This window comes from Synchiropus splendidus, chromosome 18 (genome assembly GCF_027744825.2).
Source record: "Synchiropus splendidus isolate RoL2022-P1 chromosome 18, RoL_Sspl_1.0, whole genome shotgun sequence".
Classification (NCBI taxonomy): domain Eukaryota; kingdom Metazoa; phylum Chordata; class Actinopteri; order Syngnathiformes; family Callionymidae; genus Synchiropus; species Synchiropus splendidus.
The window spans coordinates 1,517,569-1,538,181 of NC_071351.1; the positions used below are offsets into that span (position 1 = coordinate 1,517,569).

Consider the following 20,613-nt stretch of genomic DNA (forward strand, 5'->3'; position numbering starts at 1 on the left):
ACTTGCATCTGGAAATTAAATACTACATCTACTACTACTACTGATAATAATAATCCTACATATCACATGAGCTTCCATGTCTGAATGTTATTGTGAGGATGCTAAATAAATCTGCTGTTTATTTATCTTGTTTCAACATAATTAAATATGAATATTTAGTGAGAGATTTATTTTACCGCTAAAATCACACTCAATTCAAACAATTTCTGGCAACATCATAACCGGCGGACACAACTGCTCTTTTCCTAATGAACAAGTCACCTTTTTGAAAAATTTGCCCAGACACCCATGGTGCGGGGATATCGTCATAAATTATTCGACACCCGGTGAGCTAATGTGCTGATCAAAAAAAAAACAACCAAGGTTATGAAAGAGCGATTGGATTTGCACGAAAGCGCCAAATCCACTGATGAGCTATTCAGGCAGGATGACAGTGCAAGGGTCATATTGCAGGAGGGAGACGAGAGAAAAGAGACAGGGGGGGAGAGAGACGCGCAGAGCGGCACAAGTGGAATGCTGCGGAACACCTTGACAGGCAGATATCTTGCTATGCAGAAGATCCACCTCGGGGGACGTCTGGCTAATTTCCTGTGAAAACAGCAGACAACTGAGGCAGGAGACAGCGGGTGGAAGTATAACAGGGAGCAGGGAGGAGGCAAACTATTTTCAGTTCCTCAAAATGTTTCATCAGAATTTGGTTTGCTCGAAGTACCCGTCTGGGCCTTTGGGCAGAAAGTTGGGGATATAAAGTCTATGATGGAGAACCGTCTCTGTCTGAGGAACAGAGGTGATGGCGCTTAATTATCCAGCTTGCCAGATAATCTCCGTCTTATAGCAGCGGCTGAACACATTACATTACGTGTCACATCCCAAATAACAAACATGCACAGCAGCGCACACATAACAAATGATAAACTCTATCCTAAGAGGGAAATATGGGTTTCCACTCTCCTGACACATTTGATATACGGCTATTGCAAATTAGCTGCGAGGGCAAGAATTGATATTCCAATCATCTGCATGATATAACGGCACACGGAACAATGGCAAAGTCATTTGTGTGACTGGCCAAGTACACAAGCTGGATAGTCTCTCTGTAATGTGAGGCCTGTGTCTTCAGATGTTTATTCATGGCAAATTCCGATGCATTATATTGCTGTGAAGAATAATTCCCCACTGTCAATTATTATTTACAAACAACTTCTTCACTTCAGTGGCATCGCTGAGAACTGTTTGCAGGAGTGGCCTCTACTAGCGGAGGCAACACTCTCCGAGAGTGAGAAGGCAGGTTGTGAAAACAGAAATACAGAATGTAAAAAGATTTGAAAAAAAGAGGTCAGAAAGTGAAAAGTGGGGTTGTTCTCCGAAAGGTCAGGCTGATTGTCTCTGCCCAAATATGCTGGCCTTTTCAAAATTATCCCGGCAAAGACGATATTTTCCACAGCCCCGACATCATGAATCATGGAGGCGTCTCCAGTTCGCCCCTGGAAGCCAAGCAACTCCGCTCCCTGAGAGCCTTCCTCTCGCCCGTCCCGAGCTGACGTCTCCAGTAATGATGTCATTAACACCGTGGCAGGCCTAATTTCACAGATAGTATGTTATAATTGCATTTAGTCATCCATTAGTCCGGCTAAACATTGGATGTGCTGTGCGCAGGTGCGGCAGGGGCGAAAGGCCACTTGTTTTTTTGAACGCGACTGCGGTGACAGTCCCTTGATTGGTTTCTGCTTGTATTGCTGACAGGGCGGCTTTTCCTAATTCACCAATAATTGCCTTCATTCTCTGATACAATAGAAAAGTCATTGGTCTCTTCAAAGACAAACCAATCAGATCAGGTCTTCTGCTTGCTTTGCTCACATTGGCTTCTCTGGTGTCAAACTTCCAAGTAGCAGATAATGACTTTTTCTGCGGCACAAAGGCGGAAAAAAAGGTGATTTCAGGATGGCGTCGCATCTCAACAAAAACACCGTTGACACGGCTGTTCTTGCTAAATCCTGAACAAATAATCGCAAAGGTAGTGGTTAAAATGAAGCGACTACTAGCTGGACGCTTTGCATCAATTCATTTGGTGCGAACTAACTGAACCACCGGCATCAAAGTGGAATGGCTGTTGGTCCACTCTTGCACTCACATGGCCAAACATGGCTGTGGGCGGTCAGACACTACCACTGCTGAGACTATTTTGGTTGCAGACAAACCAGATCCGTCTTGCTTCCTGTTGGTTTCCACAGTTCAGCAAGGCAGAAAAGGCCAAATGCTTAACCGTGCAGATTTGGCTGGACGTCGCACGCGGCTCCACTTCTGCAGCTCATGCATCAGCTCTCTTGCTTCCACATGTTCTCGCTGCACACACGAAACATCATTTACATTCCGTTCGGTTCACACCTCCTGTCTCCTACTGTGAACTCAGAGGTTCCTGAGTGGCCGCTCTGAAAGATAATTGAATATCAGGTTTGATTTTGTTGAAAATGAATTTGCAAAGTGGGTTTCTTTCATTATCTTCAGTGCCGTTGAGAGAATCCCTCAAACTCTGGCAGCCGCTCGAGTATGGAGTCAAAGTGAAACTCTGTGTTTTGAGTGGAGTCAAAGGCCTCTAACTATCTTTTCAATCGAGAAGTTTCTGTGCCTTTTGTCACCACCAGGTGCTGCTGTGAAGCAAGGAGAGGCATCGCCTAAGCTCCCTGTTAGTGAGGCAGCCTCCTGCAGACACCTGTGGTCAGCATATACCTGAAAGCAGTGGCATGACCGTGGCTGACAGTGCTCACTGGGGATTTGCCATATTGACTAATAAACATTGCCAATAAAGTTATGCATTGCACCTGTTGTCATTATTTTACGCTCAATACAAACCTGACAATAAGATGTTTTCGCTTGCTTCGAATGATGACAGCAGAAAACAAAACAAAGGGACTAAAACAAACATAATCCATCCACAGTTCAGCCCTTTTCAGCTCAATTTCATGTAAACTAAATTATGAAAAATGTTGATTCATTGCCAAAGTTGTTGTTTTGGCTGCCTCCAGATCTATAAGTAGATTGTTACAGGGATGGCACCATCATCAACAACAAGCACCAAAGAGCACAAGCGAACTTCTCAGCAAGAGAATCGATGAGCTTTATCTTCCTACACCAGAATCGGATGCAGAGAAGAGGAAAAATGGTATAACCTCTCAATAAAATGTATGTCATGACATGTTCTTGCCTCCTACAGAGAGAGAGCGGATTCTCCCATTCTTGCAAGAGTTGAAGTACATTAAAGATCAGTCACTGAGCTCTTCCATCACAGTGTTCATGGCAAAGGCCTTTTAAAATAGCAGCAATAGCGATCGTATGGAAGGAGAAAACTAAAGAAATGTGTTTTTTTGAATTAGCATTTGCACTTTATTTCAAACCCACCTTGTGTCTAACTAGCACCCGGAGATGTGGGCGGCTGCTCGACCTTGCTGCTATACGTCATAAATATATTTTTTCCATATACTAATCAGACTGTGGTATTTGCATGACGTTACAAGTCACTGTGTTTAACATACCATTTTGAAATCACTGACCACAACAATACAAAGCATTTTTCAATGTGTTGCACTGAATATTAAAGTAATTTCCCAGGCTGTATTCGAAAACGACTTAGTGCTATTGGAAAGAAATATGGAGCTACTTGAGCAAAGCACATTCACTAAGCACTTTGCTGGGTGTAAAAAGGACACTTTAACACAGACTGCAGGGTTGGAGCCCAGCATTCAATAAAGAAAAGAAATTACGTTGTCAGGTGAACAACTGCAAAAGTGCCTGAACCGAGGGGGATGCACAAATGGACACTTAGCATCCCAGCAACTGTTATGGACAACATTGGCGAATATCACTGTCGGTGACTTCACTTTGATAGCAATTTCTCCAGTATTTACCCCCAACTGCACCACCTTTTTTTCTGGCGTCCTCCAGCAGCCTGACTTCTGACTGCTTTTGGGCTGTGCTGGGTTCCTCCAGCCCCTGCATATGGTAATTTGTAAGTTTCCCTGACCTTGAGGAAGAGTTTTTTCAGGGGTGTCAGACCACTAATTCATCAGAGACAGGCCATTAGCTGGGCATCCAGGCAAACAAACACACAATGGTACAGTAAAGAAACTTCTGGAGGAAACAGGAGCAGCCTCCATTCCATGATATCATTAGTTACTGCCTTTCAAAACTGCTGAATTGGGACACTTACCTGACTTGCCCCATTTTTTGCAACACAAGAGCCAAGATGTTGATGAATGGTGGTGAGAAACTGTCACTTCCAAGAGGCCAGGAGAATAGCGATGAGGACGGACCGGAGCCAAACTCTGAACCCTCGGGACTAATGTAGGAATACCACAGTTTCTATAAATGAGCGGCCATCTTTACAACTGACTCACTTGCTGCGTAACGACAATCAGGACGACCACCTTTCAGACAAGCCTTTTCGTGATCATTTTACGAGCCATCATGAGTCTAACAGGCAATGCTGGGTGCAGCTTTGATGTCACACACAGCCAGATTTTACTCAGCTGATGAGCGTAGTGCTCGTGTTGGACAAAATAAATGGACCTAAAGGTGAGTTTGTTTCAGGGAAATCGAATAAACGACTCATGGCACATTAGATTTCCACAGTCCAGACTTGTAATTGCTGCATCCTTTTGTTTGTAAATCAGGAGGGTCTTTGTTAAAATTGTATACGTCCGCCTCCCAGTGCAACTCTATCACAGATTTAATGCCGAACAATAGGATGGCAGTTTTAAGTAAGTGCGCAACCTCCCGAGAAACTCTTTGAATGATTAGTGAACAAGGCTTGTCGTATATAAATCGAACGGTTTCAAAACAATTCCAAAGATGGCTTAGAGCTGCCATGAGCGGTCATTGGATGTGAGCAGCCTCATACATCTCGATGGCGAGCGAGATGGGATGGTAATTACTCCGGTGCAACTCTGTGCAGACACAGGCTCTGTCTTGTAAGCAGCAATGATTGACAGCCTCAATAAGATACTTTCGCTGCGCCCCATGCCCCGCGCTTACACGCCCCTGCAAAGGCTGGTCAAAGCGATTGTCTGCTGCCCCCTCGGGCAGGGCACGGGTGACACCCCTCCTCTGATAACGCTGCCCGTCACATCCATCATGCCACCCTTCTCATCCCATGAGGGGGCACAACCCAGGGAATCTAATCAGGCAGTCTAATTGAGGAGCATGGCTGGCCAATACCCAGGCTTGGAGGACGGCTCCGCCTGGGCAGGCTGGGGCGATGTCAATAACGTTCTGCGGGTGTCGATTCATCAGACCTCCTTAATGTCATTAGCCCTGAGAGACGCGCTTCACCCCTCAATCCTTTTCTGCTCCCGCTTCCAGCTTGCGATGGTACGCTGATGCTCCCAAACCTTTTCTCATTTGTTTTGTGTAGCCTCTTCTCCTCCCACCCGCTCTATAAATATCTCCCACTTTCTTCATACTTCAATGGATTATATGCTTAAACTTTTACGAAGGATCAGAGGACACTGTATCAGTATGCATATATTCATTCATTCATGAATTGTGTAACCACTTGTTGGGCGTGGAGGAAACAGTTTTGTCTCTTTCCAAGATCAATTTCAACTATATCAACAAGGACACGCATGGAAATCACCAAAGGACATTTACTCTCTTGTATCCTTGATTCCATTCTTTCTACAGATGGCAGGAGACACGGAAGCAAAAATCCATCCACTGCTGAGATTCTTTGATCAGCCACAGGGTCATTTATGTAGCACAAAACCACAAGGCACCCAATCTTCTCCCCTTGAGACGAGGTATTGTTTTCTACAGAGAAGCACTGCAATGGTTTCCCTCTGAAACCTGCGGCCTGAGACAGAGCGGTTCATCCCTGCTGATTCACAGTGAGATACAAGCTGAAGCACAGAAAAAAAATCCGATCAACCTTTCCTTCTTCAATCCTCCCACAACCAGGAGAGCAGGCCACCTTCATTTCCCATACCACGACGTTGTAGGATGGTTAATAATGTTCACGGCATCGTGATGACAGCGGGAGTTGAGGTGGCAGCATCGGGGGATTGATACGCTGCAACCTTTCCTCTTCTCTTAGCATCCTAATGACGAGTGCCCCCTCTGCACCAATATGTTCCATCAAAGGCTCTCCAACAACATGTGGTGTATATTCCAGCTGTTTATTAAACAAAGCCAGAGGTTTCTCGCAGCAGACGATGCAGTCAATTACTCCACAATTACCTGGGTAATTATGCAAAGAAGGGAAGCGAAGGAACTAAGCAGAAGGATGAAGAAGACCTTGGCAGAGGTGGATCGGTGTTGGCAATTGTAGGGGTTCATGATGGCAAGAGATAGAGACCTTGAGGCGACAGTGCCAAAAAGAGTGTGTCGTAAAGGACGTTGTGTCCCCACACCTGCCAAAAATATTCACTGACACAAACATAAACAACCGCAAATTGACCTTGAAGACACATTTTCAGCCCACTACAGGGAATCAAACGATTTTTTTTAAAGATAACACACTTGGACGTCAGAGAGGTCCAGGCAGTCAGGTGCAGAAGACAGAGCAAATTTAGAGGTGCAGACAGGCCTGACATCAATAAAACTGGTTAATAATAATAAAGGCCACATATTTCTAAAATGTACATCTATTCTTCCTGAAACCCTTCTTCTCAGCACTAACAATGAGAGCTGCCGTGCCACTGTTTCACAGGCCGTCATGGCAGCCGGCCTGACAAGCAGGCTCGACGTGCGTGTCTTTGGGTAAACTGAACCTCACTGTGGCCATTCTGAAACAAAAAATGTCAGATGGAAGCAGAGGGCTCAGTATATTCCCTGACATGGGAGCTTTATGCATCCAGACTGAAAACATCTTTGCTGGCAAGAAATAGCAATTGCTTAGTGGCAACTCATCACATCAGGAGAGTTGTTGATGTGTATAATGCTGACTTCTCCCAATAGAGTCAAACTAGCAAAGTTCTCCGAACCATCTCTGAGGGTCTTGATGTGAGGGTCTTTCTGGTAAAAGCTTTTAGACACGATGCTGAAGGTGCTACTTCTGCTGAACACAGAAAATGGACCAAACTAGAGCGAAAACAGTTGGGTTTATGGTGGATGGCTTTGATTAAGGAAGCATCAGCAAAGCTTCCGTGGCTCTTACTGCTTGGACAGCTGATGTGACAGTGAAGCAGATTTGCCCAATGTCAGATCAAAACAAAACCAGCAATGGCTTTCCTTCATTCACATCAAAACAAGTTGCTGTAGATCATGGTGAAAAGTGATGGTTTGAAAAGGCCAGAAATCGAAAACAACTTGACACTGCTTTCATATGAATAGTTTGATGACTGACTACCAGGAAATATGTTTGTCCTTGGCTGTTCTGTTTTCTTGTCAGGCCAGAGAAACAGACATAACACGACCACTCTGTGTTAGTAAAGACGGGCATGAGGGAATTACCTCACAGCTCCGTATCTCGAATCTGTAGGATTAAGCTCCATTAAACACGGAGCGCTGGTGAGCTTTATCTTGGGATTTCGCTCCCAGGCAGAGCACAGCACACCAGGAGGAGGAGCTACCAGCGAGAAACAGCAATGGAATGTCCTTCACCTTTATCGACCAAATTATATACAAAAAGGAGGGATGAGAAAAATTCTTTGCCTGTTCCAGAATACAATGATTTGAGGAGCCATCTTTCGCCTGTGTGCGCAGCATGCTAAAACGCAGCTTACATTGACCAGCAATTAGACATTTTCTCTGAATGAACCACAAGAGTGCCAATGCTTTGCTCAAGGAACCCACAACATGAAACGCATGCACACGCCTCTCCAGAGCAAAAGCTCTGCAGGAATAGCCGAACACATAAGTCAAACATAAATCAATACATAAAACTGTTTTATGGTCATCACAATATACACTGCTTAAACAGGTTCATTAAATGAATTCTATGTGTTCATGTAAACATCGATGTTAGCTCTCATTGTGACTAATGAATAGGTTCCAGCCACGAGTGCGTCGTCTAAGTTTTAGCATTAAATATACAGCTGCAGGGGGAGAAAAAAAAGGAGCACGCTGGGAGCTGGTGTGGTCCGGTGATGAACACCTCCTGTGTGCTTCCTTCATCCCGTTTCTCTCTCGCTTTCGCTCTTCTCCCTCCTCTGGGCTGTTATTGATCTGATCTCCTCCTCTCAACTGTAGCCATGATTCATGTTGTTCGGACTGGCCCTCACTCACCACACACAGACACAGCTCAGTCATACCCTCCGCTATCTGTCCATCCATCTGTCTCTGCCTTTTCTACTTCTTCCTGCCTTCAGGCAAGTCAACATGCCATCCACATAGTCACACCACATTGTCATAGTGGAAGTTCTCAGCCAAAGGCCAAAATACTTCAATTGTATGAAGGTTCCTCTTCAAAAAATTATCCTGGATTATTTCAGTAATTCAAAGTGAAACAATTGTACAATACTGCAGACATTTGAAAGTTCTGTTATTTTGGAAAGTCATATTTTGTGGAGAATGATATTGCATTTTGTATTTCATTGCAACATCAAGTGTAAAGTGAGACGTCCTGATTCTGGTCTGATTTTGCAACACTGTACAACAAAACAGATGAGGAACACTTTCTGTCATCCGCTTTCTCTCAGCAAGCACTATGAACCAGTTGTGCTGTTGAACAAAACCAAACCTAAATTGAACGGCTCGCCTTCTAAGGTAAAATCAGGGTGTAGATGAGAATCAATGTAGGGCAGGCATGTCGGCGCGTCTGCGTGTGCCCCTTCGCTATTTTTAAAACTCTAAATATTCCCCCTTTTTATTCAAGCCTCATGTCTTAAAAGTGCACCAGTCTATTCATTTTCCAGAGAGAGCGTGAGGGAAAAACAAGAAAGCCAAAGAAAGCGAGACAGAGGAGGAGAGTCAGCGAGAGAGACAGCGATGTGTTTAGACCTTGCAGCAGCAGGGGCACATAAAAGCCCAGCTTCAGCCAAGCTCTTGCTCCAATGTGTAGAAATTAATTGAGTGAAAAAAATCTGCTGTTTAAGGTTGAAGTGGGTTATGGGAGGCAGTGTAACAATTGTTTTCTGTTTGCCAGGGGCTATATATCGTTCATTCGGGCTTTCTTTCTCCTCTCTGCTTGCCACTGCCTCCCTCCCTATGCTCCTGACTCCCATATCATCCATCCACCTTCTAAGCTTCTCTGGCCCCCTCCGCTCGATCCTGCTCTTATTTTTCACAGCCTGAGTCAGTTTTATGACTCCCATTTTCATCTATTACACGGGAATTTCTTTGTATCTTTGAACATTATCTCCACGCAATATTAGATACTGGTTATAAAATGAGCCGAGATTGGCTGACGCTATATTTGCTTATATCTACATACATTAGGTGTGTAGCGATGAAGACGCTAACAACATGCAGTCTATAATAATAAAAACGTGGATCCGATTCATTATGTGCAGACATTGACGGGACCGGTGTCAAAACACAAAGCAGAACAAGCTTAGCATCCCCTCAGGCTTCAACGAATGACTCACTCTCTGCACATATAAATGTGGGGAAGAAATCTACATTAGTCTGTCACCGTTGCGTTCTCATTTCCATTACAAAATGCATCATCAAACCGCCTGGAAAGGCAGAGAAACAGCTAGGAAAATGAAGAGTAAAACTGACAAAGATTTAAAGCAGTGTAATAGACGAGGAGTCAGACTGGAAGGACGGCTATTATCACATTACACAGTGATTTGTTCTACTCGCTCGCTTGGTTGGTTGTTGTGACTGTGTATGTTAAAAAAAAATGTTGTACATGCCCACCTTTCTTACTCACAAAACATAATGATGGAAAACAATGCAGTTGCTACTTCCAACATCTTTCGAGAATGAAATGTAGAAAATTATACAGTTGATATAACAGACTCCTTTTCATTGTTGCTACTACTGGACATATAAAGTATTTCTCTTCTGCACACTTGTGGTTTGTAGTACGCTTGAGAGATGACGTATATTTCTTTTCTCAGACACCACTATTTCTCTGACTTAGGTCACCAAGGCCACGCGAGAATGTGGCTACGACAGATCTGATGGGATGAGTAGGCGTTCAGTGCCACAAAACATTATGTCACATTAAAGTTGCACTTCAAAACGGATGACCATCACCATAAGTACAGCCATATAGAGGGGCATTTCTTGCAGGTTCATAACAGATACTTTTTTAAATCTGTGATTCATCAGCAATGTTGAAAGAGCATTTTAAAGGCACTTTTGTCCAGGTGTAAGATCAAGATCAAACATAGGCGCGGTGTTGCCAAGGGCCACAGGAAGACAGATCATGAATATACATCAGCGGTTTTTGCCTCTTGAATGAATGAATGAATGAATGAAATTGTTCATTTTGGTCAAACACAGCACAAAAAAACAACCCTCCAGTCCTGCCACAACAAACCTCTCACTTCATCATCACAAAAACCACAACCAAACGGTACACACAGACACTTGCTTTTGGATTCTGGGACGGAACCAGAGTAAACCTTTGCATGCATGGGGAGAACATAGCCCAAACAGGAAGGTCCCAGGTTCACTCAAATGAGGTGGTATGGCAGCACTAACCACAAAAACAGCGAGAACCCAGGTATCACATTATTCTCTACAAAAGCCAAAACGTAAGACCATTTCACTTTAGTTTTTTTTTCTCTTTTAACGAGGAACGGGAGCTGCCTTTCAGAGCATAAACTTTCAAATTACCTTTCTTTAATTTCACTTTGCGATGTCAAGGTGAGTCCTCTCAAGTTTTAGGGAAGCGTTGGAATGAGACATTTTCTTGAGAATTAAGCTTTTCCTTCGACGCTTGAGTGTCACATTAGTGCCAGGGGGAAATGCATGCAAGGCTTTGGAGTCACTCGTATAAATCTCCCGTTGGTTAATGACAACCATTGATACCGCTAACAGGTGAACATGATCCGATTTTAATCCCTGTGCATGAGTGATCAGGGCCCAGGACAGCTTCATGGGCATGACCTTGAATTGACATGTGACTGGGGATCGTGTTGTTTCTTCTGACGCCTGTGAGCAAGAACCGATGTAGACCTTTTCATCTCAGAACAACCTTGAGAAGTAAGAAAAGCATAAATAAGAGCTCCATCCACACTGCTGTTTTTCCTGACGCCCAAAGCAGAAGGGTTAAATGTGTTTCCTGTGTTAAACTCCTCTTTTAAGACTCTTTCATGTGAGATATCCAATCTTTCAATATCACTGTGAGGGAACCTCGGTTGCTCAGCCGCCATAATGCTATACAAACACTTACACATTCTCTTTGAACTGCGCAGCTCCACTCATTATACCTCTTTGAAGAGTGAGTGTTGGAGCATTGCTACAATTTTATTTTGCAGTTATTAAATGTAACAGAGAAGCAGATTACATCTAAACCCCTGTGTTGCTGCTTAATAATATATAGGCAGTGCGCACAACCAGCAAAATGAAAGCAAAGAGAAAGATGAATGTGGTCGAAAAAAAGCCAGCGTTTTGAGTTTTAATAAATCCATCTCAACTCAAATGTCAATATATAAACAATGTTTTGCAGATGAAGCAAAAAATACTCATTGGAATTGTGAGGGCGGCTGTTTTTATGAGGAAAAATGGGATAAGGCCAGCGCTAGCCCTCTGTGACAGCTCGGATTGTAAAGACCGGTGCGCCCAGTTCGAGAGCAAATAAACAGACCAAGCGCTGGCAGGGAGCAGCCAAGGTGCGAGAACATTCAGAGAAAACTTCTTTGCTTCACATTTCGGACCGTCTTCCCTGCAGAACTCGCACCATATTAACATTGGAGTAAGCAACTTTCTCCGAAGCAGATGGAAGTGGAAAAAGGAAATGGGGGCTAAAGGGAGCGCGATGAAGATAGATGGAGATAAAATGAAATTCAGCATAAAGCTGATACCAAAGAGAATTTAAAGGCCTTCCACACAATCTATGATAAATGTAGCATAGGCTTGAGCTGAACCAAGTTATTCTAGGTAACAGACAATTGTTTATGTTTAAAAGAAGTGTATATGGAAGCACGTCACGGCCAATACAATCACTTGTCTAACATGTCATAACACATCAGTTAGTATCTGCCAGCCACCCCACTCTGGATAACCGAACCATTCAGCAATGAAAACAAGCCTCACCTGGAAACTTTACATTACCATAGAACATGTCCTGCACTCCCAGGAGGTTGTGGACTACCCCCTACTTTAGTGTGAGAACTGGGGGAACACAGGCATGCAGTCTGCTCCGTACATGACTGTTTGCTTCACCTCTTCTTCACCCTGATTTACATTTCTGCTGTTGGACGTGACAGGAATAAATTCCAAAACAGAAAGCTGGTCCATATATTTTCCATTGTTTCATTATTTTTTGTGAGGGCTGAATTCGAACAAGCTGCGAATCAATATTTAACATGTGCCAGACCGAATGTATTACTGACGTGGCCACAGATGCTGCTTCGGAGGAGTTATATTTTAGACATTTTTAAACTTGAACTAAATCAGGGAAACATCTGTTTCATCGCTCACCTTGTAATCACAGGCAAGGCAAAAAAAGAAAAAAGAAAAGAAACTCCACAAGTGAGCTGACCCTCCAGCAGCAATCAGCATCACAGTTGATACATTTCAAAAATGTCAATAACATTCATTAACTCAGGTGAATCAATACTCTATATGAGTCAGATCTGCATGAGTAAAACAATGATGAGAAATGATCTACCATCTACAGAAAGAAGCCATATAAACAGCTGAGAAACAAGTCACGTTCAAGTCTCAACGGTCTCCTCCAACACATGCCACGTGCCTAACTTAAAGCCGTCGAATCTGCAACGTTACTTCACGTTACCTGCAGGGTGTTTCGTTCAAGACTCAATTTGATGCCAAGATGTCAACAATGATACTTCCAAAAACAGAACAAGAGGTGTGATCGTTCTTTTTAAAGAAGTTTTGTTTTCACACTTGACTTAGATTAAGATCCCCACAAAGATTTTGATCTCTGCAGTGACTTTTACACCATGATATAAACAAATGCAGACATTTTGGTGACGCTTTTAGTTGCAATAGTACTGTATAGCAATTTCGTACATCCTCTGCCCTCTGTAACAAGCACTCCAAAAAAAAAGCCCCTGAAGCCCAACCGCTGGATAGAAAATGTGATAGCGGGGGTCAGCATGCAGCCAAACTGGGGCTTAACTGCTGCTGCCTTATCCAGCAATTTAACAAGTGAGAAAGGAAAACTAATTACATTGGGCTTAAAGGAAAACCATGGGTAGAGTGGACTTTTCCACTGATGGGGGTGAGACGTTCATGTGGGAAGGCTTTGATTTAGTTGCTAATAACAACATAACAACTCATTAAACCATTATGCTGCAGAGAGGATCATGCTTTTAATCTGTGGTGGAGCGCTATATAAAAATAGCAATCGCCTAAAAGGCTTCAGTATAAATAAACAGAGCTTTCACAAACCTCAAAGGCATATTTTCCTGAAAATGTATCTCAGCAATATGGAGATCACATAAGTAAGTCCTGGTGTGTCTACAGTCCTTCACTCATTATCATTCTATGAGGGTTTGAATGTAACGTGTTAAAACCATGGTACCCATTGGATTAAAGGTATGAAATAAAGCAAAGAGGGAGCAGTAAAACAAGAGTTGTAGAGGGATCAGCAGGGTAGAACACATGGTTTTCTTTCATTTAGGGCTTGGGCAAAACATGAAGTAAAATTCTCACCTGCGACATGAATATAGGGGCACAAACAAGAAAGAGAGGGAAATAATGATCCTGTGTTCAGTACTATATGGCCAACAGCACAAGTGCAATATGTCCTTATCCAATGTCAGCAGGGATTTGCAACACTGGCTCACCAAAAAAAGTCACTAAATAATATCAGCCATATTATGTGACATGAAATGTGTATCAACAATAATTCTTGTGTACTTATTACCTTGCTATCTGTAGAATTACTGCTGGTTTCAAGCTTCCATTTCCCCTCAGTTAGAAATAATAATAATAAGGATGAGCTTCATTCATGGTTTATTCAGCACATGTTGTGGTCTCGATTCTCTATAACTGTCAAACATTCCATCAATATACTTTATACTTTTTAACAACAGTAATCTCAAATTCTTCATTCGTCCTTTAAATTAACCGACACCTAATTTAATATTAAAAGAAGTTGATAATCTCAGCAACCCTCAAATTTGCCCATAAATGTTCTTTTAGATGGATATCACACGTCCTTGTTCGTTCTCCTCGCTCCTCACAAGCATGAAAAGGTAGGGCAACCACCACATGCCTCAAGAGGATTATAATCATTTGGATTTAAATGAGCTCACATAGGCAAAAAATGTAAATAATGGCTTGCCAGAGGATGGATATTTTTACCATTACATGGAGAAGTAAGATGCTGAAGGTCATCCGCTCCTGAAAGCCGCTGTCTGCTGATGCTGATGCTGTATAGCATCTAGCACGCAGCCACGAGCATCCACTCCATTACAACATTAGCAACTAATGTTTTGACATTTGTCTTCATTATTATCAATGAACAGAGGCGATTGAGCCACCAGCATGCTCCATTACCTTCCTTCATTGCACAGTTGCACAGTTGAAATCACACATTAGGGCGGATCCAACATCAGATGACAAGTTACAGGGGCTCGGGACACATCAGCTGATTATTTAGGGGGTGGAGGGTTTGAAGGAACGCTGTGGTGCAGCTCAGGCAGATGGGATTTAAGGAATAGGTGGAAAATTGTATCAGCCTGTAAACGTGTGAAATGAGGATAATCAAGGCTGGGGTTGGGGGGTTTCGGTGGCAGACACAGAGGAGCAGAGACCGCTATACAAAGAGAAGCTCATTTCAATCCGTATAATTAGCCGGTGGTAATGAAATAAGTCAGAGGCACCGCCACCTTCACTTAAGAGAAAATCGATCCACGTTTGAGGGAGTTTATTAAAGCTTGGGAATAATGGGATGATCGGGGTGAAGAGAGGGAAGAGAGGAGAAGTTAGTGGTTGAGCTCACATTAACAGCTAATCAGAGAACACTAACAGTGAAGTCAACGCTGGACAAGAAGCAGAAGCAAGAGCTGTTCTAGTTTGATGCGAGCAGATGGCACTAAGAGCCCTGTAGTTTTAGCTTCTGAAGAAGTCGTTTCACCGGCAGAGATGATGGATGTTTAATAGGAGTCACATCGCTTAAGAGTGCGTGTCAATAATGATTTGAAAATCCCTTTTGTGCACACGCCCCCTTCAAGTGCTAAAATACAAAAATAAACGAAGGGCAGAAATTTATTTAAGGGGTGCGGCACGACAGACTGATCTTTTACTGTTGCTTAAGAACCAGAGTAGTGGCAATGCTGTGTAACAAAACTTTAACTGCTTTAATTCCATTTATTTAATAAAAAAAAAATACATAGAACTATGGCATTTAATCAATAAAAACATTTAATTTGAGTGCCGCCTACACTCTCCTTTCATCAGAGTTAAAATGATTTAGTGCAAAGCAGGTGTTGGAAAATACAGGATTAATGAAGTAAAATAAAATGATGAGGTGAAGCAAAGACCAAAACTGGTGCGCACTTGGCTCAGTATCGTGATGATGCGCTCAAAAGCTTTTAGAGGGAACATTTTCCCTACTATGGCCTTGTAAACTTAGCAAAACACATGCTTCAGAATGAAATCGCTCCCACAGGTGGTACAATAAGATCACACATTGTATTCTTTAGTTCAACAATTTTTTTAGAGAGCGCTTGCTGCTGCCATTGGAATATTGCTATTCCGTGCGAACGTCATTTCAGAACCATGGACAGCGCTACCACATTCGAGCAATGCTTTTCAGGACAAGGGACAGCGCACAGCAGCCTCTGAGCGGCTCTTCCAGGACACAAAACAAAACAAAACAAAATGTAAAACGCAAGAAGACCTGCATCATCTATCCGCCACAAACAGTTGACAAGTAACTCCTACGTGATTTCAAAGTTCAATGAAAGGAATAATGACCCTGAACATAGGCAATAGCTTTGATAACATTCCATCTCGTCCTCATCTATCATTTAATTTCTATTTTAGTTTGTTGCCTTATGGACAGGGGTTGCCAACCCTCCAAAAATAATTAATAAGCAACAATAGCAACACACAGGCAAGATGATGGGGCCCACTGGATTGCCTGCATGCCTGGAAAAAACTTGCTGTTTATATTAACCTTTACTCATAACTTCTTTAGGAGTGTTATAAAGAAGTGTGGATGAGGTAGACATTCTGAATGACTTTCAATGCATTTTAATTCCTCTTAAAAAGTTAGTATGCTGACATTTAACCAGCACAGAGGAGTTTCATTCCTTTTTAAATACTTGAAGATATATGTCACCTGCTGAACTGAAGTTCTGAAGTTCAGCAGGTGAGAATCGAGTGGCAGACATGGGGAGGGACAAAAAATAAAAACACTATGACGCTAAATAGTAACTACAATCATACAAATTAATTCCACAGAAGAATGTTAGATCACAATGAACAGAGGGGAACTCGCTCGCCAGACATAACAAAAAAAAAAAAATTAATGAATATCTGAGTTGTTATTATTCACAAGCATACTTTCATACACAAAAACATCCAACCCACACTCACTGTGTGCAGACAGTAAGAAACGTGAACTGAATCTCGCCATCAATTGCCAAAGATGTCTTTTCATGATGTCCTTTTAATAGCATTATTCTTTGGGTAATTATGATGACACATTAAAAGACATGTAAATCATCCTTATTCAGAAACTTTGAAGAGCTTTAAAAGATGTGTTTCCCCACAAAAATGCATTTTCAAGTCAATAATTCATTTAGGCGATTAATTTCTGCAACAAAACTTGGGTTAATTGCATCATTTATACCGTAAATAAGCACCAACAGTATTGTTTTTTGAAAGTCGACTTTTAAAGTTAGAAGAAGGAGAAGCTGAGGTCTCTGCTGTTTCAAATTAAGAAGCCAGGGGATGCTAGAGCTTTGGCAGACTGAGAGCATGAATGTAGTGACATCACTCTGGGGGGGAAAAGTCTATCAAAACTGGAGCCTCGCAGATTTACAGCCACTCTATATTCTCCTGGAAGTAACTGAAAATATTTTGATGGAAGTTCTCAAAGCTGCTGTTGTACAATTTGAGTTTGAGAGGGGAAAGGGTGTGGTGTGAGAAAGTCACTGATGGACATCTCTCTGGTGCCCCAAATGCATGCTGGGTGATGGGGTGCTGCTTGCTCATTTATCCAGCCGTCTGGCCAACTCACCTGGAGTGATGGGAGAGACGTCAGGAAGGCAGGCTGCTATTTCACGGCCTGTTAAGCGCTAATGCCGCAACATGCCCTGCGCTCCAATTTTAGGGAACAGGGAGCATTACCACCCAACTCAAGGTTCTGTCCGTCTGGACTGTGGTCTAGGAGGTTAGTGGCGGGATGAGGGGGTGAAAGTGAGAAGAAAGAGAGCTGGGGGAGTAGAACAGGACAGATGAACATTTACTGTCAAATTAAAAAAAAAAAAAAAGTAGGAGGGAAGAAAAGGGAGGAGTGGACTACTGGCTTGCACGGATTGCTGATCTTGCAACACAAAGCAGACAGGACAGCAGCAGCACATGCAGACATCTAGTCTTGCCATGCAAGGCTGCCTCCTGCAGGCCCCAGAAGGCCCCGCTGTCTCAAAGTCTTTCTCTCCAGACACACAGCACAACCTGCCTGAACCACCCACAACATTTGCCCTCTTTGTGCACAAAACCAGGCCCGTGTAATAACCACAGAACCTCTATTAAGCACTGGGCCTCTGGGGAGGCTGGAATAGTAAAAATACAGCGTGATGGTACCTAGGAGTGATATTTACTTGAGCAAGAGGAAAATACTTTTTTTATCTATTGACTTAATGAAGAGAAGGCAACGGTCAAACAAACAGTATTATGAAATGGTTAGAGTGGTGATGAACCAGGTGGTGAAGAAGGTTTGACAAGGATCCAGTGCATCAGAATAGTGTGGAATTGACTGGCTATAAAAAAGAAAATATTCTAAAAAATAGTTTAATAAGGCTGCATTGTTTTTATTATGAGTGAAAATATGCTGCTGTTAATAGCGACGGCTGTACTTAGGAGTACAAGACTGCTACCAGTCGGAGAAAGTCCCTAAGCTGCACCAATTCGCCACACTTAATTATTCGTTCTCCATTTCCTTCAGATTCCGCATGCTGCTACACACCAATTACAACATTGCAAACCCAAACAAACAGCATGTGGTGATTCAGTAAACTCACATGTGGCCTTGTGGTCTTCAAGCTATTTCTAGCCAGAATGTCTCTGCAATCCTCACCTTATAAACTGACAGCAAAGCAATTAGTTCTGCAAAATCCAAACATTTACAAAACGTCAGAACTCATTCCTCGACATCACATGGCTTCTTCAACTTAAAGGCCAACTGTGTTTGGCTGGTAAATAAACAGACTCAACACTTGTTTGATTCGTAAATAAACATTGTCTGTTTTTGAAAATTCCATGGATGCATTTCCTGTTCCTGCCGATTTAGATAGCTCAAAAATGTTTTTCATTTTTATTCCAATAAAATTATTGCATATCATGTATGATGAAATTATGTAATACTTCTAAGCAAGAAAAATTGCACTGCACTTCTAAGACCAAACCACCACCTTCCTACATCATATAGCTTTCTTGGCTATTTAATCGTACGTCCAACCCAGTGTGCATGACACAAAGTCAATGCTGAGTCTTTTATTTCTGTTGATTCCTCCCCAGCTGAGACAATGACTTCTGGGGTCAAAGACGTTGCAATATTTCATGGCTGTTTTGTCAGGAGGACACAGAGGAAAAAGAACAGGACAAGAGAAGCACAGATGTGTAGGGCTGATCTTAATGAAAAACATCTGTGTTTATGGAGCAGGGACCGACATTAATGCACCAAACTAGGACAGCAGAGATGTGCATTAGAAATTCAACTCGATGCTTCCACCTGTGTTTATGTGGGTCTATATGACAATATGCTGCAGCACCCGAGGTATGGTGAGGCAAATAAGTGTTAAACTTCTGCGGTAAACTTTTGCATATGATTAAAAATATAAGCACTAATCTACCTACTTTAGAGTGCAAAAGCAATGAACAAGTCATTTGACAAAGTAGAGAGCACAGAAATGTTTGTTGGGGTGGATGAAGAAGAAAAATGTAACCTTTAACCCAAGTTTACCTAAAATCACACAACCCCAGCAAAAGAATGAGTTTGTTTTGTTTTTCGACTGATGAAGGGGCAGTGACCTCTGAAAAGATGAATGAATGCTAGAATCACTTCTTTGCTGTCATTGCAAACAAGCCCACTAGACTGTTATACTGCAACATCAAAACCTTAAATGAAAAAAAAAAATGCCTAGAGACAGAATCATTTGACGTTACTAGATCTTGTATGGATGAACAGGCAATGCTTCGTTTGCCACTTCACATTGTCTGATACATAAGTTGTCAGCGTTCATCATAAAATCCCAACCGCCTAAATCACCATTTGCATAACGAAATAAAAGTTCCAGAGATCAAGGCCGATGAGGCAAGTCTTCCAGAGATAATAACAATCTGGCCGAAGCAAATGCAAATCGTCTAAATGTTGATCTGAACATTTGCTAGTTTCTTGCAAGTGAGTGATATCGAAACAGACAGCTAATTAATCTCCCCTCCCGTTTTGCAAATGAACATTTTGTTTGTCTCTCCCTTGTCGTGAGATCACATGAAGTGATGTGTTGCACCACATTTGCTCTTCTAACCATCATATTAGCAAGAGTGTCTCGTGTGCTATGGTGAGCTGTTATTCCAGAACTTGTGCGCCTTTGTCTCTGAACACCTCTTACCATCACTGAATTCTAACTTGCCAACAGCCAACTTATGCCAAATGAGTTGTGTCAGTATAGATCAGCAAAATGGTATCAGTAATCATCAAAATATAGTTTTATGGGTCTGTATTGTACGCATGTTGCTGCCGAGGAACGCCATATTTTGAATTCACAAAATGAGCGTTGAATCAAATCCATTACCATAAAGCGGTGCCTAGAATACATTTTAGGGATTATTGGAACCATAGAAACCGTACGCCCCACGGCAGATTAGCTTCACATCACCATTCCAGATGAGGATTAAACAAAAGCAATTACGATGCAATTGACTAAAAATAGCACAATAATGTTACATAATATACAGTAAATTCATGTGCATTATTTTGAATCGTGATTAATACGAAACAAATTATATTTGTATATATATATTTTTTAATTAGAGGGATGACACCATATGAAAGAACACGCATTGAAATTAAACATCCAAAATAATAGAAATTAAATTTGACAGAGACATTCCTTAAAACACTTTCTATAATTTAGTCAAAGGGAAGCAGCACTGGGGGAAAAAGTGCCCACATCTCCAATGTGTTATCAGACCAATGCAGGAACAGATATAACGCTCTTTTTAGAGATATCTAGTGGAGTACAGAGAGTAGAGCCCCCGGTGAGAGACGATGCCTGAGCTTTGTCTTTGTCAGACTGTGTGACACAAACAACACAGCCCCCTGAGGTGTGTGTTTTCTGTTCATGAGCGTGAACTGTG

At 42.3% G+C, this 20,613-nt stretch overlaps 1 protein-coding gene across 15 annotated transcripts in view; it reads right to left on the reverse strand.

The window, feature by feature from the left end:
* camta1a (calmodulin binding transcription activator 1a) overlaps positions 1–20,613 on the reverse strand; it is a 268,368-nt gene that overhangs the window by 101,718 nt on the left and 146,037 nt on the right. The gene's annotated exons all lie outside the window — the stretch shown is intronic.